Consider the following 26244-nt stretch of genomic DNA (forward strand, 5'->3'; position numbering starts at 1 on the left):
TGTTTCTGCATCTATCCAATTATATTCCTATTTTTAGTACTCCTCAGCATTGTGTTAGTATTCATGCTAAAATGTATGCATTCAGTGAGTCAGACTGTGTATAGTATTTTAAATTAGTGGCCATAAATACTAAAAAGATTTTTCCCTTTTAGCTATAATAGTAGGTAATGTCTTGAGCAAAAATAAATCTAGAAGTAAAGGGAAAATTCAAAAATTGTCTTGTAATACCCTGAATGCATCTAATGCCTACAACATTTAATATAGTGATATGAAAACAATAACCATATTGAAGTGAAGCTGCTGCTGTACATTCTAAGTCTGCCTTACAACTTGTGATAGGAACAAAATAAACCACTTCTGTGTTCTGTTGAAATTAGAATTTATGTGGGGTTGGGTGTCATGTCAAAAGTGATACTCCAAGTTTTGCCAATCTAGAGTGATGTGGACTCTCCTTACCAAGGCTTTAGTGCATCACTCATCTGGAAAAACTACCCAGTCAATTTCTAAAACCATGTTAGGTGTCTGGCTTAGTCCTGAGTCAGAGCAAAGCTTATCTTCTGAGTCACCAGTGTCTATTCTCATACTCTTTCTGATGTTTGAGTTGTGCTACATTCCATTTAGCTCATGAGAGCTGATAGAATTGCAGCACAATCACATGTGACTATTGATAAATACATTCGGTTAGTGGACACAATGCATCTACTATTCCACAGGAGGTGATTTTCTACCTTTCTTCTGCAAGATTTCAGTATCTTCTCTTAAGTCTTCATCCTGAAGTTGAACAGCAATACTGTGTTTAGAATATCAAGTTAAAACAACAGGTAGGGTACTTTCATTCCTTGAGAATATTTCAGATTATGCAGTTGAATCTAAATTTCTTAAATTTTGATTGAACTTGTAGTCTTTAAGCCTGCAGGAAAATTTTCTGCTTTTGCCAAGATTAAAACCAGCCTGATCCTTTCTGAAGGACAGAAGATCAGGAGAAAATGAGGCTAGCTAAGAACCTCAAGAGGTTACCCATTCTGTTTTCCTGTCTCAGAGAATCATGGATCAGTGCATGTCACTCCTGAAAGATGCTTTTCTAGTCTTTCCTGGCTGTGCCCCAATACTTGGTACACTACAACCTTTTAGACATATGATTTAGTTCTTTATCTTATACTTAACCTTGAAAACATTGAGAAACCATAATGAAAAGAAACTATCATAATTTCATATTTGCAGCATAAAAAGGTGTGTTTAACCTGCAATGATTATTGCATTTTTAATAAAAGCGAAATAAATGAAGGCCTCACCTGGTTTCCAAATACAATGTAGTGGCACTCATCTAATAGAGTGGGGTCAGGGCTTTTGTTGAGAACTGCAAGACCTTACATTTAATTCTCTCTTTCATTTTCCAGGATTTGAGCCTGCTCTCTCAGAAGACTCCCCTAATCACAGAATGATAAAATCCCAGAATGATAGAATCACAGAATGGTTTGGGTTGGAAGGAACCTTAAAGGTTATCTAGTCCCAACCCCCTTGCCATGGGCAGGGACACACTCCACCACACCAGGTTGCCCAAAGCCCCATCCAACCTGGCCTTGAACACTTCCAGGGATGGGGGCATCCACAGCTTCTCTGGACAACCTGTGCCAGTGCCTCACCACCCTCACAGTGAATAATTTCTTCCTAATATCTGATCTAAGTCTACCCTCCATCAGCTTAAGGCCATTACGCCATGTCCTTTCAGTACGATCCCTAATAAAAAGTCCCTGCCCAGCTTTCCTGTAGGACCCTTCAGGTATTGGAAGGCTGCAATAAGGTCTCCCCAGAGCATTGTCTTCTCCAGGCTGAACAAGCCCAACTCTCTCAGCCTGTCTTCACAGGAGAGGTGCTCCAGACCTTGGATCATCTTTGTGACCTTCCTCTGGACTCGCTCTAACACCTCCCTGTCTGAGGAGTAAACCCTCTGAGGACCCCAGAGCTTGACTCAGTACTCCAGATGAGGTCACATGAGAGCAGAGCAGAGGGGCAGAATCGCCTCCCTTAACCTGCTGGCCGCACTTCTTTTGATGCAGCCCATGATACTGTTGGCTTTCCGGGCTGCAAGTGCACATTGCTAGCTCATGTCCAACTTCTCATCAGTCATCACCCCCAAGTCCTTCTCTCCAGGGCTACTCTCAATCCATTCTCCTCTCAGCCTGCAGTTCTGCTTGGGATTGCACTGACCCACATGCAGGACCTTGGACATGAACTTTTTGCGGTTCTCATGGGCCCATCTCTTGAGCCTGTCAGTGTTCCAACTGATGGCATCTCTTCCCTCCAGCTTGTTGACCTCACCGCACAGTACCACACAATCCTCAGGCTGTACTGCATCTCTAGCATATAGTGAGTGACTACGGCCTTCTGATCTCTCCTCTTACACTTCCACTCTCTAAGAAGATGTAAAATCCTTTGCTGGTACACAAGTGCCATACCTATTATATAGCTGTCTACCTTCCTCCTCTTACGGTCTCTGACTCACTGGTTATTTATGCATTATATTCATAGTGGAATGGTATCATCAGTGGTCCAGGATGATCCAGGATACACAAGTGATTAAAGAAACATGAATCTCATTTGCGGTTAGGTATGTTTGTTTCTGGATAATTTAAACAGAAGTGTTGAACATTCCAAGGTTAGCACCTAGTAAGTTGCTTTCTTCTGCTGTTTATCTAAAAGGTGCAATAGGTCAGTATTTAAACATTCATTAAAAAATATGGTTTCAACCATACATGGTATTGAAATAAAAGATTTCAGGTACAATTTTCAACAAAGAGTTTATGTTTGTCATGCTTCATAACACGATATACAGACCCTAGGAAGCATCATTTTCCACTCATGTTGATGTCTGTAGTAAATGATGTTTCTTGATTAGTGATGTCTGAGATCTCACTCTAATTTGGGAGAGAGGTCAAATAATCCCAATAATAAAAGTTTGTTTTATTTAAGTAAACGCTTTTTCTGCGCACTGGTAACTTCTGGTTTTTGTAAACTTTTGTAACTTCCTAAATATGAAATATAATACACACCCCCAGTTTAAATTAATAGTTAAATTAATGTTTTAAATGACCCTTTATCAAAGTTCTTCTGCTGGACTAAACAGTATAAGCAAGACTTCACTGGTGCCCTCCTTCCTTTTGGTAGTAGTTGTCTGGTTAAAACCAGAGTCTTGCAGTGTAAGTGTCCTGGTTTTCAATGAATATTCATCTATTTTAAAAGGACTAACATTAATCTTTTAGACTATAGTTCCAAGTACAGTTAAAATATTTTAAATACCAAACTAATATTTAGGTTTTTCTTCCAGTTTACATTTCAGTTTAAACTTACTACTTTTTTTTGTTTTTTCTTTTTTTTTCCAGGTCTGTTTTCATTTGCATTTACTGTTTTGAGGTCTGGGGTATCTGCTTCAGCCCTGTGTTCTTCAGTGCTTTATGTGTCACCTTTACCTTTTTAATAATGGAGTTATTTATGGAAGTAAGGCAGACATGACAAGTAGGAGGAGAAAGGAAACCCAGTAGCAATAATTTACGTGCAGCCTTAGATATGCAGGACAAGCCCACCCCCCCAAGCAAATCTTTTCCTTTTGGGTTTCATTCTCAGAATGAAACTAATACTTCACAGCACTTCAGAAACAGCTTTGTTCCTTTTATAGTGCAACTACTGGACTGGCTGGCTATGTCATTGCTGGAGTTCTATAGATTTAGGTTTCTTCTGAAATTAAGCAAACCTAGTTCCTTCTTTTTTTTTTTTTTTTTTTTCTCCAGAGTATATATTTTGCCTCTTCTCCTTCTCCAGTTGGTTCAAATCCCTTCTTGAAATTAGGTGCCCAAAACAGGATGCAGTACTCTATTTGAGCACCTATCCATGTCTGGGGGAGTAGAAATGTTACTTCATATTGCATTGTCTGCAACAGTGTTCTGTATGCATCCCAGTAGGGATTGATATTTTTACAATAGTTAGACAGTGTTGATTCACCTTGGCTTATGAACCACAGAGCCTCCCAGATTATTCTTTGAGGAAATTGTGCCCAGTCATCTTGCAGTTATAGTCTTAGTAAACTCTAAACAGAATAATATATGAAGTTGTCTTTTTTTTATTATTATTATTATTGCATTGATCTTTTCTCTGATTTGTTAAAGCATTCAGATTCTAATTCTGTCATTAAAACTGCTTATACAGTCTCCAAAACCTAATATGAAATACAACTGTAATAAATTACTCTTTTATTTGATACTCTAATTACATATTACCAAATTGTACCAGATGGAAGGAAAATTTATGTGGTTTTATACTCAATTACCTCTCCCTTTGGACAATGAATTATTATTTTTAAATTTCCTTAGAAATAATTAAAATAGTTTCCCAAGTGCTTTTACATTAATCTTAATTTAGTTCATCAAGATATTTTTCTTTGATTGTTTGAAATAAAGTCTCATGTAAGTATCAAAAAACATTTTACAAGTTAATACATATGATCTTTTCTTCTTCTCTCCTGTCCACAAGACCTATTCCTGGTCAAGAAGGAGAATAAATTGGTTTAATGTAGGGTATTTCCTACAAATTTATTAGGCTTTGCCTTAGAGACTTTCACATTGTTTGGTTGTTTATTGCAGTGTTTTTCTGAGAACTGCACTTGGCTGACTAGTTCCTAAATTCCTAATTCCCTCCCTGCCTCCTTTTAAAATGTGTTATGAACCCTATTTACCTCCTACAGATAGCATGTTGTTAGAAAATTCTCTAGAAAATAGGAACCATGGGTTTGAGATTCAAGACAAATTTTAAACCCAAGGCAGTCATTCCCTTAGCAGTGTGTTAACCTCAAGGCATTTATGCAGAAATTATTCCACTGCAGTCTGTAAGAAAAGAAATAAATCCAAGGCTAGACTATTCTGAAGCAAGAATTCATGACAGGGTCACGAGTGGAGAGGAATCCCTAACTGTTGTCTGGCATTTCATGCAACATTTCTGGAGAGGATGGATTTCAGACATGTCAGTACCCTCAGGATTTTTTATTGTCTGGGCAGCAGGGTCTCAAATTTTTATGTTGTCATTCTGAGCCACATATTGCTATATATGTCATATGGACGCCAAATGCTCAGTCTTGAAACTGACTCCTGGGACCATGTACTTAAATATTTTTGTTTGGTCTCTTTTCAGATCGTCTTTGAATAGAAGATGCAATGTGATGTTAGGCTGAGGGTTTCCAGCTGAAAATACCAGGGGCAGGGAGGGCGCAGGAGCAAACTGTACTAGAAAGACAGGTGCTGTTCATTCTTAGGAACAGACCTGGTAGACACAATGGTGAGCTTTCTGAGGGAAGAACTGTGACTATAGGTTTGCTGGATTTTGCTGGCTTTTTGCAAGGTTAATGGCATCTCCCTCAAAAAGCAGTCAAGGAGGAAAAAGAATACATGTCTAGGGAAATTCCCTTGCAAGAGGAAACATCTCATGAAGAGCTCCCAGATACCTGATATGCTGCTTGACTGAAGTCCATAATTTTTTTATTTGGACTGTTTAAATCATTCTTGCCTATACAAGTTGTTCTTTGTGCTACAGATCTTGGCCAGATAAAGTCTAATTTGACATCACCTTTCCTCAGGCAGACCAGATAAGACAGTCTGTGGGCCATTGACTGTACTCCGTAGGTTCTCTTTGTACTACTGCTGCCATTGAGTGCGTTGAGTAACTCCTAATTGCCACAGTGACATTATGTGCTCCTATGTCCTCATCCCATTAAGCATTCTCATCCCTTGTCAGTGCCGTGCAGAGATGCTGCCTGAAGGAACGTGAAGGAGTGGTAGTGTAGATTTGTTATCTCCACTATTCTTTTGATCAACCTACCATTACTGGACTCCACTTTAATATTGTTTTATGAATCACTTCCACAAAATCCTGAAGAAGAGAAAAAGGACACAGTTCATTTCTAAAACACACAGGGTACTCCAGTGCTTTGACTCTGGTCATTGCAGCAACACAAACAATAATTAGACCCCAGCAAAAAGGTAGGTTATTTTCCACTACTTATTCCTTCCACCTTATCTGCAACCTGTTTTTGCACAGAGCACCACAGCTATTTACAAACCACAAGTGGGAGCTGAGAATAGGAAGAGCATTGTGTTCATATAATGGCAGTGTCAGGAGAGCAATAGTTCAGCTAAATTGGGATGGCCTCTATTTTTATGTTTGTAATACTTCTGGTATTTTAGGGACTGAAGTCTCCCAGAAACAGGCCCAGCTTCAAGTGGTTTATCTCTTCTTACATATAAAAAAAAAAGCCAATTTATGTTAAAAAGCCACTTTTTGACTAAAGCAGAGCTGAGTACTGGTTTTAATTTTAGCTATGTGAAATTAATCAATAGGATGGGCTGTTCACCAGAAAATGCAAGCAGTTTTCCAGGGAAGTTGTTACAATGATGAGTTATTCTGAGGAGAGAGAAGGGATGTGAGTGAGACAGGTAGATGTATTAAGGAACAAAACCATGTCTTCCAACACCAAAGTTGTTAAGTTACAAAGGTGGAAAATGCCATACCATTCTAGCTAGTCTACATGTGCCTGCAAATGAGCACCTGGGATAGTATTTTTCTGTTTCTCCCCTTTCTTCTAGGGAAAAAAAAGACACTGCACAAGGGAGTGGGATTTTCAATCTTACTTACTTATTACTCTTTGCAAGGGATGTTAACTCAAAATTTTCTAGAATATGGTTCTTCTCGTTTGACACTAAGACAAGTCACCAGTGGTCTTTGGTTTGGAGCAATTTGGTCTGGAATTATTATCTGGCAAATGTTGGCTTCTAAGAAGGGGGGGGGGGTAAATAAAAAAATTAAAGACAAGCTTTTTTTCATTTACTTTGGATAAACCAGGATAAAGTGCTGTAAAATACTAGCTAGAGCAAATTGACTTCATGTCATTTTGAGCTCTTACCAAACAATTAAGTTCTATTGCTAGAACAGAAACCTGTAATGCATCACCTGCTTTTGCCAAGCAGATGTTTCAGAACTATACAGAAAAAGACATGCATTTGTAGATTTTCTATGGAAAAAGTTTTTAAATCAGTCAAAACTCTACTTTGAAATTGGCAAGATACTTGCCACTCATTTGAACACACTACCAAAAGAAGAGTAAGGCATATTTGATAGCCTTCTTAAAATTAAGGAAAAAATTTTGCAGTTTTGATTGACAGACTTCTGGAACTGTAATTAAAAGCAATGTATTGCTGTTCAGTTCATGAGTAAAATACCTTTAAAAGCTTCTCTTCGTATTCATTCAACACAAATGTCTTTGGAGGCAATGGGAGATGAATCAGCTGCAGAGCTGTTACTGTTTTAAACACTTCCATGGACATGAGTAGGAAAATATACTTAAGAAAATTATAGCTTCTCAATTTCTGCAAAAGAATATTTAAGAATAATGGGACTTATATGGCACTTTTAAAATGTAAATCAAGAACAGACAACTCCCAGTTAATAATGGCCAATTGCCTTTTGTCACTGTCTAGTGATTTGGAGATCTGAGACGAGAAAGGCAAAGGGAAATATTAAATTCAGCTGTCCAGCTGGCTATAAAGAAATAACAGAATAGAAAAGTAGAACAATGACATGAAGTTAAAGAAAAAATTGTACATTTCTTTTTTCATGTACATGAGAATTAACTTGTACTTTTGTCTAATCATAAAACAAAATTACTGATGTTGCTATCTGGTAATTGCAAGTAAACTATACAAATGTACAAATATTGATATTCACAGAGAAATGATTTTACTTTAATACATATTTAAAGAAACATTGTTAGCTGTTAATATTGCTAATGTTTCATGATGAATAAGGGAAAAAACCCAACCCTTTAACTAAAACAAACCCAACCCCCCAACAAACCCACAAAAAACCCCTTCAAACCAAAAAAGGGTACATTTACATTAGACATTACAAGAAAATCTTTACTCTGAGTGTGGTGAGACACTGGCATAGGTTTTCCAGAGAAGCTGTGGCTGCCCCCTCCCAGACAGTGTTGAAGGCCAGGTTGGATGGGGCTTTGGGCAACCTGGTCTAATGAAGTGTGTCCCTGACCATGGCAGGGAGTTGGAACTAGATGATCTTTGAGGTCCCTTCCAATCCAAAATATTCTGTGATTCTGTGACTAAATTAATTATCTAACTTTCTTGACTTCGATTTTTTTAATCACCTATGGTCACAAAACCCAACTATCTATCTGGTTAAAAATGCATTGTTGAAATTAACCTCCATGTTAAGTTCTTTACAGAGAGAGTGGTGAGGTGCTGGAACGGGCTGCCCAGAGAGGTGGTGGATGCCCCGTCCCTGGAAGTGTTCAAGGCCAGATTGGATGGAGCCCTGGGCGACTTTGCCTTGATCATGCCTGGAGGTCGGTGACCCTGCCTGTGGCAGGGGGGTTGGAACTCTGTGCTCCTTGGGGTCCCTTCCAACCCAGACCATTTTATGATTCTATGATCTTTCTCATTTGGTAAAGGATATTATTTAACATCCTGGACTACAAATACAGAAAGTGTTCTTACAGCTTAGCACATTTTTCATGTATTTATGCTATTTACATGCTTAAATGCTAATCTAGGTCTGCCATCTGTAGCAAAGAGCTCCTAAACCTTTCTTAGTGGCTGGAAAAGCATGGAATCCAAATACACCTGCACTTTGGACCCAGTTTCAATAATCAAATGCAAGTCTTCCTACTTGCCTTTAGAGACACTGAAGTACTGACAGCTTATGATCTTTGTGCCCAAATTAGCTTAAAGATGGCTTTCACGTACCAGTGCTTGTATATTTGTTGTATTCATTTTCCTTATTACTACATAAGATCTCCATGCATCTGGGTAAGACTAAAGAATAATTTGGATGCTGAGAGAAAAACAAATACTGACATCACTTAAGACTAGCATAATTTTAATAAATTGTTGAGTAACTGAAAGAGTAGAGTGTGCCTATGCTAAGTGCCTGAATTAATTTTGAAGAATCAAAGGAGACTGTGCCAATAATGCATTGAAGATTTTCTCTTGAGGTCAGAGTTTACTGAGACAGGACATTAGAATTTCAGTCAGTGAGATGTAAATAGAAAATTATTATTAAAATAAAAAAAAAAAAGAAAAAGAGAGAAAAATGTGGCAGGAATCTCCTAGGGAATCTGTTCCTGTAGTCTGTGTTTAGAAGCACATCTTACAAGTATACATGAACTGGGTTGGTCCACTGCTCTTTACATGGTACTTTGCTGTTAGTTCTGTGCTATGTTTAAGTACCTTCACATTAATCACAGTCATAAGATATGTTTGGTGTTACTGAAACTCTTGCTTTTATTTCTGTTGTTGCCGTCTTCTAACCTGATAGGTTAAATCCTTAATGTAAGATAGAAAAGTAAGTGCTGCTTTGCTCATTGATTATGCCTCAGATTTTCAAAGGGTTGAAAGAAGTCTGTTCCATCAGGTTTTTTCAGATGTCTTTTAATAGCTTTGCTTTTATGACCAAATCACTGATTTTAAAAAGTCACACCCTTACCAGGTCTTAACCTTACAGTAATTTCTTGCTTATCATGGACATGTTCCATATCACTTGATAATAATTTTTTTTCACGTGATTTGCAAATGACATGATTTGAGGATAATTTTGATAGGGAACACTATATAATAAATGTATACATATACAAAATCAAATGATCTTTTACATAAACAAAACCACATAATGAAATAAACAGTGTTCTTGGTAAAGGATTAGTGAAAGAATGAGAACTCTTTCTTTACCATTTTTCAAGTCCAAGTCACTCATTGTGAGAGGAAAATTGTGTAAGTGGCTTCAAAAGTCTTAGTCTGAGCCACCTGCTTTCATATATACAAATGGAATAAATAAATACTAATGCATATATACATGCATAGCTGGCACTAGTTCCTTTGCTCCCAATCAGTAAGTAATCTCAGTGAATATCTTCATCAATTTTGTATTTTATTTATGTAAATCAGAAGAAAGCATGTGTTAAAGCTTACTCAAATTCCATTCTCACAGTCCTTTGAAAACTTGAGAGATGACACAAACGTTCTGTAACTATAAAGCTTGGGTTCAGATCTTGACCTTTCAGAATTCTTTGTGTCCATTCTGTCTGCTTAGATTTTTAGGAGTTTGTAAAACTGATGGCAGCTTTTTGGACTTGTAAACATTACAATTACTTAAAGAAATCCCAAACATTATGTATTTCAGATATTGAATAGAAAAATCTGCAGGATTTTTGGATAACATTATGACAAAATGAAACAGTTTGAGTCTTTGGAGGAAGGTTTGGAAAAGACAGGCAGATTAGAAATGGGATCGAGTCAGGCCTGCACCAGCATGACTGTACAGGCCTACACTCTTTCAATATATTTTAAGAGCTCCTGTAATTTTTATCTTTTAGGGTGAAGCATTTAGAAGGACACAAGAAAGAACATTTTTCTTACGGTGCTTGAAATATTAGATGCAAACTCTCTTCTGATTGTAATGAAATTGGGTTCCCATAACATCCCCACAGGCAATCTTAGGAAATGTGTGTTAGATGAGAGGGCAGTGAGACTGAGTGCATCTTTTTATCTGAAAGGAGGTTGTAGAGAGGTGGGAGATGGTCTCTTCAACCAAGTGACAGGTGATAGGCTGAGGAAAAATGGCCTTAAACTGCGCCAGGGCAGATTCAGATCAAATGTTAGGAAAAAATTCTATACTGAAAGAGTTGTCAGGATGTAGAACAGGCTGCCCAGGGCGGTGGTTGAGTCACCATCCCTGGATGTATTTAAAAAACGGGTAGATGAGGTACCTAAAGATATGGTTTAGCAGAGGACAGGTATGGTTGGACTTGATGATCTTAAAGGTCTTTTCCAACCTAGTCATTCTGTGATTCTGTGAATATCAATACTTATGAATACCTGAAGGGCAGGCATCTAGAAGAGGGGGCCAGACTCTTCTCAGTGGTGCCTAGTGGCTGAAGAGGGCCAGCAGACACAAATTGGAACACAGGAATTTCCATCTCAATATGAGTAAGAACTTCTTTACTCTGAGAGTGACAGAGCACTGGAACAGACTGCCCAGAGAGGTTGTGGAGTCTCCTTCTCTGGAGACATTCAAAATCCACCTGGAAACAATCCTGTGCAATGTGTTCCAGGTGATCCTGCTTTAGCAGGGAACTTGGACTAGATGATCTCCAAAGGTCCCTTCCAGTTCCAACTGTTTTGTGAATCTGTGATTTTATATATTTTGTAGGAAAGTTTAAAACATAATGCCATTTATTGATATAATATGGCAGCAGCAATGCAGTGCAACTATCTGAATTTTGATTTTTATTAAATTTAGACTGTAATTTCAAAAGCTGCTCTTTCAGAGGATGTGTATGCAATAGTGATGTTGGTCTCTAGCAGTTTTCTATATCTAATTAGCACTTAAACATACATTTGAATGCTACCCTAGCATCCATAATTCACAGAACCTTCTTTATGGATAACCTTGCAGCAGTGCAACAAATGTAATGAAAAAGCCCCATTGTTTTTATCTTATAGAAGCCCCAGTGAATAAAACAAGTTCAGTCTGTATCTTGCTCATACTGCATTAGTCTTAACTTTGATATATTACACCAAAGATTGTAGTTATTATTTTATAGGATTTTTTTCCTGCATGTTTTTAGTTTGTCTCTTGTTTATCACTGAGATAAAGGACTTTTACTTTGTAAAATTGATTTGCTATGGTGAATTTCTCCTGCTGCTATTTTAAACTTTGCTGATGTGGATTTATAGTGACCTCTCAGAGAAATTGTTTTGTATAACCTGTTTTGTTGTGTTTTTCTCCCTTAGGATTTAAATGATTGCTTCTGCTGAATCCCTGAGTTTTTTTGGTCTAGTTTTCATCTTTAGGATTATTTCTGTTTTACATTAGTTGGGTTGCTATTTTCTTGGTGACCTACTTGGCTATCATAATGTCCAGACTCAGTTATGCTCTTTTTTAAAAGGATCTTTCTAGAAATCTGCCTGCTTGAACAGCACACAAATAAAATAAGTTTAAGCCTATTTTTTTTTTCCAATGATGTGCAAAATTTGCCACAACCTTTGTTACTCTTGGTGTTTTTCCTTGTTGGCTTTAATCATGGTATCAGAGTGTATGTGTAGGTATGATGTCTTTTCTAACAACTCCAAGGTACTGAATACTACAATTCCCACTTTATTGAAATTCTAGTTACAATGTGAAGCTGTGACTTTTCTTAGACAATATTTGTGTATGTATGGCACTTTCCTATGAAGTAAATCTGTTTCTTTCTTAATTGAGAGCCAGCCCTGCAAAAGTAAGCAAGTGACAAAACAAAGTAGAAAATATATTTCTGCTAACCCTCGTCACAGCTCTATATTTAACATCAAGGGCTTATTTATTTATTTGGCTGATTTTAGCTGGCAACAGTTGAAAAAGTAATTAAGTGTATTGACATGTAGCACGGATTGAAATTTCTAACCTTCCTCAAAGTCAAACGAAGCTAAACCACACTTCAGTAGAAATGTGCCTTAGAGGTGAAGCAGGACAAGAAATGGTGAACTGTTGTCTGTGCTGCTGTTCATTTATCTGATTTCATAGCCTGTAGGCAAAAATCTGGGGGTGAATCCTTTCTCCATTTTGTATCAGTAATTTATTTCTCATTATGGTTCTCAACTGAATTATTTCTCAACTGAAAGGTTAAAATGTTTATAAACAGGGCTCTGTGCTGAGGCGGCGCAACCCATAGCAGTGAGCGTGTTGTAAAGCAATGACATCAATCAGAGTCCCTGATGTGATGCCTCAGCTCTCACGAGGTTCACAAACATCTGTGGCAAGGCATACAGTGAGAAAACTGACTGTAAAAGCAAGACACAATCAGTAGCAATTAATAACAATCATGGCAGTCATAGGTAAGTCTTTTTCTAATCGGAGGCTATAGATTTTACCACTGACTAGAGATTTAAAGTGCTGCTGCAGCAAAATTCACCTTTTTAAAGACTACAGACATATGCACAAACATAAAATTGTACAGTTGAGAAACGAAGCACTGAAAAGTTTGTAAGTGCCAAAATGAAAAATGCCTCTGCAATCTTAATTTGGCATCCAAGTGTCTATGTATTAGGATGTAGAAGCACATATTTAAAATATGGCCTAATTCATTACAGCTGAGAGTGCACACTATTTAAATTCTTTTCTGAATCATTACCTTTGTCACAGATTTTTCTGTGCAAGGTATTGCATACATCTGAAATCACCACAGGAATCTGTTAATTTATTTTCTCAATGCCCATGTAAAATAATGGATTATTTCGTCCCTATTTGATTTGTAGTAAGCTGAAGTATAGAGAGGTTAAGGTCAAAGGGATCCATTAATTTCATGTGTCTAACTGAGAAGTCTGAGGCCTCATTTTTCAAATAAGATAGTATTTTTAGCAATTCTTATGTCTAGAGCAGAGGTCCCTCTGACAGCTGTTACAGTCTGAGTGCTTAAAAAGTCAGCCTATGTGGTTGCAGTTTTCACTTGTACTAGAACTTCTCTTAGGCAGAGCAGCTGGGGACAGACAGGGAAAGGAAAAAAATCCGAAACTCCATGTATGAGCTCAGTCATTCACTATATGGATATTGTACAGGATCAGCCTACTCAGCCCAACAAACTTTATAAAGATTTACATGTTCAGTGAGTACAGAATTTCTAAGGATTTTGATTGTTACCTCTCACAGGTCTCTGTGGGTATCTGTGAGTGGCACTTTCAGGCTTTATAATACGGACACTTGACATGATTTTTCCCAGGGACAGTGACAGGACTGTCCTTGAAATATCCATATCTTTCTCAAGTTCAAAACCATGGCACCAAGTATGTAGGAGAAAAAAGCAGTGAGAGTGATATGGGAATAAAAAATTGCCAAGAAATAATTTTTGGTTAATATGTAGGAAATAACTTGTCTTTCCTTATTCTTTTCTCACAGATAGCCAAAGTGGTTTTGCTAACATTTTCTAAAAGTTTCCAGGCTCAGCCAGATTTACAGTACAGAAAATGTGAGCTACAACATCTATTGTTGGGCAGGCTTAAAACACCTGATCCAACTTCCACTGGAAAGTATTTGCTATGGTTATCTTAGCCACCTGCCCTCTCCCTAATTCTAAAGGCACAATTCTGCTCTAAATTACATCCAAATAATTTCATTTCTGTAAAAGAAATAGCATCAGTGCAGAAGCGATATCAAAGAATCAAGATAATGTCAAATAAAAAAAATATTTGAAATAATTTATTTGGCTAAGAGACACTGTGTAATATAAATATGAGTGCTGAACAGCTAAAAATAAGGTATGAGGTAAATATAGCTTTTTTGCCTCATTAAGTGCTTAGCAAGTATTTCTAGGTCCAGTTACTTTTCTAGAGACATTCTGGCATTTTTTCTAGGAGAAAACCTAGTTTGTTTTCCACCTTGCCTTCAATTATCTGCATCCTGACAATCAGAAATGCCAGGCAAGTAATTTAACTTACACCATTTTTTTTGTTTATTTTCCAAACCCAGATCAATCTCTCAGCTAAAGCACATGGAAAATTGCATATATATCATATTTTAGGATGAAATCCACTGATGTTCATAAAAGAACAATCCCACGCCACATGACAAGACTTCTCTTGCACTTTTATTGTGTAAATCAGGAGTTATTTCAGTGCCACAGAAGAAAATATATGAGTTTAAAACTGGGGCAAATGAGAGGAGTGAACTAATTTTAATGAAGTTACACGGAATTAACATTGTTATGGCAGTTTCTATGCTATTTTCAACTATAAGTTAGATAAGAACCAGTGATAGAACCCGAGGGAATGGTAGGAAACTGAAACAGGGGAGGTTTAGGCTGGGTATTAGGAAGAGGTTCTTTACTGAGAGGGTGGTCTGGCACTGGAAGAGGCCCCCCAGGGAACTGGCCACAGCACCAACCTAGACTGAGTTGAATAAGTGTCTGGACGATGCACTCAGTCATATGCTCTGACTTGGCTGGCCCTGTGTGGAGCCAGGAGCTGGACTCAATGATCCTTATGGGTCCCTTCCAACTCAGGATATTCTGTGATTCTATGAAGAAAATAATACTTAAGTATATGTCAATAAAGAGAAGGACAGAACAGTCATGAGCTTGAACAAAAAAAATGGAGTCCAAATTATGATAAATTAAACATATTTTTTCATCTTTTTTTTGTCCTTTCGCACACTAAAGTAATAAGTTAAATGTCTATGAATGTCTTGCCTCTCTTGGCAAATTCCACTGTCCACAATATCTATTTTGATGAAGGAGCCTGACTTTTGCCTCACTTCTGCTGTGGCAAGAGCAACAGTCTCTTAACAAGACTAGGGTGACTCTTAGCCTGTTTATGTTCCCCCTTTTTTTTGTCTTACTAATCTGGAAATTAAAAGTATCAGATGTCATCTTGGACTTTGTATGTATCTGGAGCTAAGTCAAGTCTTTCATGCATATACATTGCAATGGCTTTTCATCATAGCAATGGCTGACTTACTTCCCCTATATAATTTCCTTGAACTGTGACTTAGTAGTTTCTTACAGAAAAATCTACTCTTTTACTTGCTGATAACCTTACTAGACCACTTCAAGTCTCATGCAAACATGAATTCATTTTAAGATGATGTAACTTTAATAATTGGAAAAGCACACAGAAAATATATTACATTCTTGTGAAACTAGCAATTTCAGGAACTGATAAAAATATTAGGCATGTTGTGAAATGCTTGTCATTATAGGCATTACTGGCTTCTGTCAAGGCTTCTGTGGGCTCTAAGGAGAGTTGTGTGGAGCTAACTTCTTTTTCTGAATGAAAATAAAAAGATAAGTGGCCAAGGGTCCCCATCTGCCTCACCCACATTCTCCAGAAAATAGTTCATTTTTTGAATAAGATAATCACTTCACAAAATAATATTGGTAGAATATAGAGAAGTGATACATGTTACTGTATGGCTTTAAAAATAAATATGTAAAATAGTACAATTTTATGAATAAATTATATAAAAAAGAGATTAACCTTCTTTTGAAGATATCAATTCCAAGTAATCAGGAATTATGTACTGCAGGTAATGCTTAGCTACTGCTTACAATAATTTATTGCATTTGTTGAAAAATTTGTTTTGTCAAATGGGAGTTTTACCATATGAACATAACGTGTTTAAATGGCTGAAATATTTCCTAACACTTGTACAAGTTATTTACATATGAATTACTGTTATGTACTCTGAAGAAAATAATAACTTCAATTTTAAGGAAGCATGACATGTCATTCAGGAATTGCTTGTCTTTTCCTATTGAGTAGGGGAATTAGACCTTAACCGGAGGGGTCAGCCTGATTCATCTTAGAAAGATTTCGTGGTCTAGTTGTTGCAGTAAGCTGGTAGATTGAGTCCATCCATGTTAAGATTTCTTTTAGTACAGAGCAATCACAGACAAATTCTGTTTGCCTAATATATAGGCAAAACCATTAGTGCTCTTTTATTTCCTACTTCAGTGAGGTTTTATTTACTACCCTATATCTTGGCAGTTTTTAATGTTACTTCTATAGAACAATATTGTTAGTGTTCACTTTCCTAACTTGATCCAACATTAAGTGAAACTAGTGTATATTTCTATTGACTTCATTTGGTGTTGGGTTGAACTCTTGATAAATAGTCCTCAAGAAGAGGAAAACATTAGTTCACATGTTCTATTTCTACCAACTGTGACATCACTTAACCATATACCTTCTTACTAGCAATGTAAGTAGCCACTTCTATCTTTTCAAATGGAGTGATAAAATAAAAAATAAATTATATTTTAATTTAAGTTCTTATTTGCAAGAATAAATATAAATAATTTTCAAAAATATGCAAGCTAGAAGAGAGACCAGGCTCTCAGGGAATCCAACCCACTTGACTGGCAGAAGTCAAATCATTGCCCCACATTATGAAACTTAATTAATACAAAATAACAGCTGGTCAGTGGCTATTATATGCAAATGTTAATCAACAACATTTTATACTAAACATTTTGGTTTTGAAAATCTAATCAACATGAGAATGTCAAGTCAAGATTACGCACCATCAGAAAACCTATTAGGTATTATTCATTTGGAGTTCCTTCAGATGTAGAAGAGTGAAAGTTGCCTTACATTTCATATCATGGCTGCATGAACTCTGGTATTCCTCTTCATGCTGCATTTCATAAAACAGAAAGGGGAGCAGTGGTGGGGAGAAGAAAAGAGACTTAAATCCTTCACAACAGACACTCACAAAATTAGATTATGTACTTCTCAATGAGATCATCCTTAGTCATAGTCATCATGTTCTTCCTTGCCCTGGTTTATCCCAACAATGTGGACCATAGCAAAAATATATCCTACTAAAATATTTTTAAAATATTAATTTATTTACTCCTACTTGCAGTCTCATATATAAAAGTTTCTTCTTCAGTGCAGCTTTAAAGGCACAAAAGGAGAAACCGTGCCTTCTGAAACTTACCCTCCTTTGGAGTAAATATGCATTTTGAACACAAGACATCTAAATTAATCTGTAAACAATGATCATCACAATGATGCTGTATTCCATTGTATTTATTTCCTATGCATTTTAACCAATTTTCTTTAAAAGTGACAAAATAGGACTCGTTACTAAGAAGTGTAGCCTGCGAGCTATTAAAAGGGAATTTTGGGACCTAGAGCACTTTGTTGAGGGAGGGGGAGCTCAAATAATATTTTCCTCTATCCTTACTAGTGGGATGAGGGGTTTGGAGCAGGTTAGGAGAACAGAGGAGTTGAACGAGTGGCTGAAAGGCTGGTGCCGACGTAGGAACTTTGGGGTTTTTGACCAAGGGATGGTGTACTCAGCTCCTGGTATGATGACTGTTGACGGGGATCACCTGTCCCATAGAAGAAAGCAGATCCTTGCCCAGGAGATGGTGGGTCTCATTGATCAAGCTTTAAACTAGTTAGGAAGGGGGAAGGGGATATAACGAAGGCTGCTGGGGTCAGGCAAGTGCTTTGGGAGACACGACGAGAGTTGATGGCGGAAGAAGGTAAATGCCAATGGCACAGGGACGGACTTGGGGATGTTGTTCCACGTGATAGTAGGGAAAATTCTGTGGATTGCCCTGAGCACTCCTCAGTGGAGCCACCATTGCCCATCTCCTGTCGGAAATCTCCCTGTGACCTGTTGAGGATACCTACATCTGCTGCCTCCCTAAAGTGCCTATATACGAATGCACGTAGCATGGGTAATAAACAGGAAGAGTTAGAGATCTTTGTGCGGTCTCAGGGCCACGATCTCATTGCAATCACAGAGACGTGGTGGGACAGCCTGGATGACTGGCACGCTGTCATGGATGGCTATGTGCTTTTTAGGAAACATAGGCTAGGGCAGCGAGGTGGAGGAGTTACTCTTTATGTGAGAGAGCAGCTAGAATGTATTGAAATCCACCTGGGTGGATGACCCATCAGTTGAGTGCTTGTGGGTAAGAATCATGGGGCAGGCTAGTATGAGTGACACTGTTGTGGGTGTGTACTATAGACCCCCTGATGAAGAGGAGTGAGTTGATAGTGCATTCTATAAGTAGCTACAAGTTGCCTTGAGATCCCAGGCACTGGTCATTATGGGGGACATCAATTACCCAGATATTTGCTGGGCAAGCAACTTGGCCAGTCGTATGCAGTCCAGGCAATTTCTGCGGTATGTTGAAGACAATTTCCTGCTACAGATGGTGCAGGAACCTACAAGGGGAGGGCGGGTGCTGGACCTTATTTTTACTAACAAGGATGGGCTCATTAGGGAAGTGAAGGTCGGGGGCAGCTTAGGACAAAGTGACTATGAAATGACAGGTTGGCCATGAGCCAGCAGTGTGCCCTGGTGGCTAAGAGGGCCAATGGGATCCTGGGGTGCATCCGGAGGAGTGTGGCCAGCAGGTCGAAGGAGGTGATCCTCCCCCTCTACTCTGCCCTGGTCAAGCCCCACCTGGAGTATTGTGTCCAGTTCTGGGCTCCCTGGTATAAAAAAGACAGGGACCTCCTGGAGAGAGTCCAGAGAAGGGCTATGAAGATGATTAAGGGCCTGGAACATCTCCCCTATGAGGAAAGGCTGAGTGAGCTGGGACTGTTCAGTCTTCAGAAAAGAAGACTAAGGGGGGACCTAATTAATGTTTATCAATATCTTAAGCATGGGATGCAGGAGGAATTGACCAGCCCCTTTTCAGTGGTCTGTGGAGACAGGACAAGGGGCAACGGCTGCAAGTTGGAGCACAGGAGGTTCCGCACCAAGATGCGGAAGAACTTTTTCACAGTGAGGATGACAGAGCCCTGGGACAGGCTGCCTAGGGAGGTGGTGGAGTCTCCTTCTCTGGAGATATTCAAGACCCGTCTGGACGCCTATCTGTGCAATCTGAGCTAGGGAGCTGCTTTGGCAGGGGGGTTGGACCCGATGATCTCTCGAAGTCCCTTCCAACCCCTGTGATTCTATGATTCTAAGTTGTTTGGACTGTTGTAAGCATGATAACATAATTAGTTTTCTACATAATTAAAAGAACTGTTTTCATGAAAATGGAAAGGTGTTGAAATATCCAGGTTTGCCATGGCTGGAATATTTGTTGGATGTGTACATTTCAGCAGAATTTAGTATTATGATGGATCTCTGTCAGAGTTCTCTGATTGCTGCTAGTGATCACACAACTTGGTCTTCGAAATTTAAAGTTGTTAAACAAAGTTCTTTTCAGAAAAAACCCCAATTTTTTAAAATTTTCATTCTGCATCAAAATGAAAGTAATCTCAAGAGCTACTGGCAAATGAAGTTGTTTTTCATATTATCTTAATAATTATCTTCCTTTCCAGTAGAATTGCTAAATACAGTAGCTACTTCACCTTATCTTTATTAACAGAGGCATGGCTGGCTAATCTACTTCTCGGTCACTCCCTGAGATGTAGTTTAATAACCAGTGTGTGTCAAATGTCAACTCTGTTGTTTCTCCTGGGATTCCTTCATCAAGAGAATACATTTTTTGTCTGTGTTCATGTGTGTATTTTCTAAAGCCATCCTTCAACTTTATTGCCCAAGACCTACAGAGGATTCAGAAAAACAATAGTCAACCTTTTTCAAACTACTACATAATTAGTTTTAAAAATATAAATGCTTTCATCATTGTAAGTAAGTGAAAGGCAAAAATGACATTTCAACTAACTGTTTCATAAAATTCTGTCTTACTGCCCAGAAAAATGACTACAGTTGTTGTGTAACAATCATGAATTAGGCAAAGCTTGGTGGGGAAGAGACACTTTCTTGTCTAGGTTTCCAAATTCAGCAGTATTCTGAATTGTTGATTGGTAATCCTCCTTTAAATAACTTTCTGACATGTCGATATTCTAAACATGCTGGGAAGAGCTTTAAAATAGAAGACAAAGCATTCAGAAAATATAGTTATTCCCACACAATAATATGCTTGTCTTTCCCAAATACACTTTGGGAATTCATTTCAAGAATTGCATGCTCATAATGGATGCTTTTGCGCAATAAATTAATTGCTCTTCAAATATGCTGTGGTTTAAGAAATATACTGGGCTTAATTAGATCATTTGTGACTGGAATATAGTTCTATCATGACAATACACTGGAAACATTGGCACTGAATCCACAACTCTCCAGGAAAATCTCTACTGGAAATACATGGGATTTATGCTGAGCAACTGCAAAACTGGTCCAAATTTAGTCAAATATCGATATCTGCTTGATATCAGCAACTTTATCTTCTTTTCAGAAAGAGAATGTAATAACATACGGACTGCACAGAAGAGAAAGCCTTAAAAGCATTCCTTTATTGGTAGCAATTAATACCTATTCTATTTTGTTTTCAAGAATGCAGGAATTAATCAAAACTATTCAAGTCATTTGAACAAGTTCAAAATTTGAACAAGTTCAGTCATTTGGGGGCTTTGTGTGTTTCTGTGATAGAGTTCCAGTTCATATTTCTAGTCTTGTTTTTGAAGTGATAATATATATCCACACATGCATACACCTGACTATTCTTCCACACATATAGATGTATATGTATAGTGTGCATATAACCACGTTTTGATACATATTCTGAAGTACATAACATTGCTTTGCAAGCTACCTCGACTAAGATAGTGAAAAAATGTATAATTCTTTGTCATCAGTTGCTAAAACTGTGTGACTACATTCAACTAAAAAGTATTACCTTGTACTTATTAAATATGAATAAAGCCAGTGAAAAATAGTGTCAGTTAATTTGATTTTTCTTACAGAATAAAAACCCTCCAGACTTAAGAGATAAAGTTGGGAAGACATCACTGGGGAAAGAGGAAGGACAGGAAGAGATAAAGAAGAGAAATGAGAAATTTTAATCTTAAAAGGTGTCAAAGAAAAAAAAAGTGGGCTGGGTTACAAGAAGGAAAAATGAGAGGAGGTTGAAATCATCTGTCCTGAACTCATTCTGTCAGTCAGAGGTAGGAAATACCACCTTCAGAAATCTGAATACAGTTGATCCATTGACTTGTCAATCACAGGAGGATTTCAGTACACTGATTCCAAAGCCTGATTTACACCACTGTAGGAGTTACTGAGTGAGAATTAGGGAGAGAAGAGGCTTGCTTGGGAATACAGTTTCTGAAGTGGGTTAAATGAGATTAAAAACTGGAATGAGCTAAATAGAAATTATAGAGAGTGGGAAAGAAGTGGAGAGGCCCCACACTGGAGCAGGTGGAGACACACAGAAGACGCTGTGACTCGCATTGGTGCGAGCCTCTGCCAGCACTAGCAGCCCATTGAGAGAGACAGAGACACAGAGATGAGCAAGGGAGAGAGATACATGCCAGAGCAGGTTTGCTGAGGGGTGGGCGGGAAGGGTGGGGGCTTGTAACTCCATGGCAGACCAGGCAGGAGCAGTCTGGGCCAGAGAGATGGAGAGACATGCTGTGATTTTATGACTACACGCCATAGCAGTGATCCATGCTGGGGCAGCTGAAGCCCTGTGGGAAAGGACTCACATTGGAGAAGTTTGTGGAGGACTGTCTCCTGTGGGTGGGACTCCATGGGGCAGCAGGGGAAGAGTGGAAGGAATAACCCTCAGCCAAGAAGGAAAACAGCTTGTGAGGAACTGACGGAAACCCCCAGTCCCTGCCCCTCCCTGTATCACAATATGGGGAAGAAGGGAGTGAAATCATGACTAAAGTGAAGTCTGCTAAGAAGGGAGGGGTGGGGGAGGTGATTTAAGTTCTGGTCGCACTTCTCATTATCTGACTCTGGTGTCACTGGATGTGCAGTGTAGTGTAATAAATGAGAGAGTTTTCATTCCTTTATTCTGTGTTGAGTCTCTTTTGCCTGTGACACTAACTGCGGAATGATCTCTCCCTGTCCTTATCTCAACTCCTAAGCCTCTCAATATATATTTTGTCCCCTGTCCAGTTGAAAAGTGTGAAAAGGGATAAGAGTGGCTTTGGTGGGTGTCTGGCCTCCAGCCATGGTCAAACCACCACACTAGGGGCAGTCCATGTTTTTGTAGCCAACACTGCTGACCAGTTTCTTTCAGACGAGGTGTCTCTTTCACTGTGTACATGGCTTCTGAGGATTTATACCAGAAAATGTTGGCTTTGTTCCTCAGAATATTTCTGTACCATCTGTAAATTTTCCATCCCACCATTTCACATTGTCCATCTGTTTAGACTAAGCCTTTTCTCATAGTGTGTTATCCTAGAAAGCTGTGTGAAAGACTATTTATCTGTTGGTCTCTGAGCTTTGCAATTTTTGAGGCATTTATTTCCCCACAATCCCTGCAAGGTGGGAAGATAACAGTTCTCTCCAGGATCTGAGACAGAGGTCTAAGACTAGAGGATGCTTAATGCAAAAGACTTTCACTCAGGTAGTCGCAACTTTTTCAACTTTGCAGACACATAAGCCACAGTTTGTGTACTGTGAGGATTTCTGCCACTGGGGTCTGTCTGTCACCTTAATCTGGATGTCGCTACATTTCTTGGGGACCAACACTATCTCCTGATAGGACTGTCAAAACAGACATCTTCCCAGCTATCTTCTCATAGGGAACCAATTTAGGGGATGCTCTCATACCATTTCCAATGAATTATACAGATTTTTGTAGTCTATGTGGTAGTGGCTATATACATTCCCTCCAAAAATGCAATAGTTGAAGTAATCATGTGAGAAGAAAAAACGTAGTTTCAAATTTTCATCTTTATATATCAGGATCTGGACCAGTGTTCCCCTTTTATATGAGAACACCTTTAATCAACAGAATATAGGAGAAAAAACCTACACTGCGACACTTTAGCCTTTAGGCTAATGACAGCCTATTTTGGGGATAATTTAAATTGTGACCATGGCATTTTTGGCAGAATGAAATGGTAACAGTATATCCTCAATATATTAATACAAGCCAGAAAGAAAAGATTTTCAAGTTCTGCCACTCATCTTACATTTTCCATAGATGTTTTTTATACATCGTTTCTCTCCTGGCAGACATGAAAAATTAATGATGGCACTTTAAAATTTGTCTGTGCACAACACCACTGCCAGGATGTATGTGGGCTAGTGGGAGGCTATCCACAACACTGCTAAAACTCATTTCCTATACACTTGGACATATACCTTTTGGATGTAAACCAAAAGAAATAAAACATTATTAAAAACATGCATGAATACCCAAGATTACAGTGCTGTAATCAGCAAAGGCATGCAAACATAGAGTCATAGAATAGTTTGGATTGGAAGGGTTAAAATCTTTTAGTCCAACTCCACCTTCAATGAGAAGGGACATCTTCAATTAGTGCAGGTTGCTCAAAGCCCTATTCATGTTCAGCTCTCTCAAAGGTGTGTGGGTGGAAGGATGCTAAGCCCTCTGTAACACTCCACCTTGTTTTTGGGATGGAGAAGGGGTGCCTCTTTGGGAGGAGGTGTTCCCATGGGACTGTTCCTGTGCAGCATTTTTTCCTTGGCTTCACAGCGTAACCACTGGGAGGGAACAAATGTTGCTTCCTGCAGCTCTGTAAAGTGACTCAAATCAGGGCAAACACAAACACAGTCAAAATGAAGTTTTGAAGGGTGTTTGTGTGTAGCAGCAGGAAGAATAATCAGGACTTCCAAAATCAACACCTTAGAGATGTTTAAGATAAGTAAAATAGATTCAGAAAGCAACATTGTGACATCTACAACACCTGTTAAGATTTGTTTTCATGCTGAAATATATGAGATTATAGACTGTACTGTGAACATTTTATACAAAGAAAAACAGAAATGAAAGTTAAAGGACTCAACTGTCAGCAAAGAACTGCTCTTAGAACCCCAAAGTCTTGATGTCTACGTGTACTCTAGCTGCTGTATAGTTATAGTCAGCTTACAAGGAAGAAAAGCATTCAAAAAGGGATGATTTAATCTCATGCTTTGGAAACTAGGAGTATTTCATTCAGCACTGAAATTGCCAGCAGCCAAATGTGGGGGAAATTTACTTTATCATTAGATATGAATGTTGCTATGTGACTAAACCAGAGATTGCAGATAGCATTGTTGTCAGGACTTCCAAGAATAAGAGTTTACTCTCACTGTAAAAAGTAATACGCAATCTGATCTGTTATGATAGCAATAAATGAACATTTTCTCCATGGCTTGTTATCTGTAAATAATGGAAAATTTATGGGAGCTAAACAGTAAATAAGTGCTCCAGATATGCTGCATTTCACGTCACGTAGTCTGTCCATTGTTAAACTTATAGGAAACATTAACCCAGAGTATGGTACCCTGTTACATTAAGCATAGATACCATCAAACAACTAAGGCAGTTATGAAAATGTCAATTTTTAACTGTGTGAAACAATTCTAGAACTCAAAATAAAACTTAAATTTAATAATTATGTAATTTAAGCTGTTACTTATAACAGTATTTATGCTGTTAATTATAACAGTATTTATGCTGTTATTTGAACTGTGAGAAAAATTGCACATTTATCAGTAAAATGTCAATCATGAAAAAGGGAGGGACATTCATAAACTGTTGCAGAAGTGTGATTTAGGGCTGGTCAATGACATCTAGAGCAAGACATGCAGGAAAGTGGCATTTTTCTAGTCATCAAGACCCTTAAATTTAGATTTTTTTTTTATTTAGATGCATGCAGACATGCCTATGGCCGCTTTGTAGTTGATGAAAATTTAATCAACAGTTAGAAGAGTCTAAAGAGCTGTTCAGGTCACCTTTGAACAGCCATTAAGGATGCCCAGATGGCCAAGAAGCTCAACGGTGCCCTGGCTTTTATCAGAAACAGTGTGGCCAGTAGGTCCAGGAAAGTGATTGTGCCCTGGTACTTGGCATTGGTGAGGCCACGCCTCAAATACCGTGTCCAGTTTTGTGGCCCTCACTACAAGAAAGACATCGAGGTCCTGGGGCATGTCCAGAGAAGGGCAACCAGGCTGGTGAAGAGGTTGGTGAGCAAATTGTAGGGGGAATGTCTGAGGGAACTGAGGAGACCTTATCACTGCCTAAAATTACTTGAAAGGAGGTTGTAGAGAGATGGGTGTTGCTCTCTTCGACCAAGTGACAGGTGATAGGACGAGGGGGAATGGCCTCAAACTGTGCCAGAGCAGGTTCAGATTAGACATTAGGAAAAAAATTCTTCACTGAAAGGGCTATCAGGCATTGAAGCAGGCTGCCCAGGTAGGTGGTTGAGTCATCATCCCTGGATGTATTTACAAGATGGATAGATAAGGTGCCCAGGGATATGGTTTAGCAGAGGACACGTACGGTTGGACTCGATGATCTCAAAGATCTTTTTCAACCTGGTGATTCTGTGATTCTGTGTAACTGTTAGCAAATATATCACTTCCAAAACTTAGATACCTGTAGCACTTAAATTTAGCTATCATAAACTTATATGCAATGCAGTCATACATTAAAAGCTTTCTTATGGTGGCTGTAAGTGCTTAATTTCAGCGAGTCATTCTCACTGTTTCCTTGGTGTTCAGAGTTTTTGTTTCTGCACTGTCCCAGTTTAAGCAGCGCAGTGCTTGGCTCCTATCTTTGCCATACTAGGAGCCAAAAACTACCCAGAACAGCTGTTAAGACTTCAGGCAGATCCTGTCTGAAAACCACGCTCCAGATATGCATAACTCCATATAGAGATTTAAGATTTATTCAGAACTCTAGCTCTACTTTCTAAAAGTTAGCTAGTAGAAGATAAAATAATG

The sequence above is a fragment of the Gallinula chloropus genome (genome assembly GCF_964237585.1).
Source record: "Gallinula chloropus genome assembly, chromosome: 3".
Taxonomy (NCBI): domain Eukaryota; kingdom Metazoa; phylum Chordata; class Aves; order Gruiformes; family Rallidae; genus Gallinula; species Gallinula chloropus.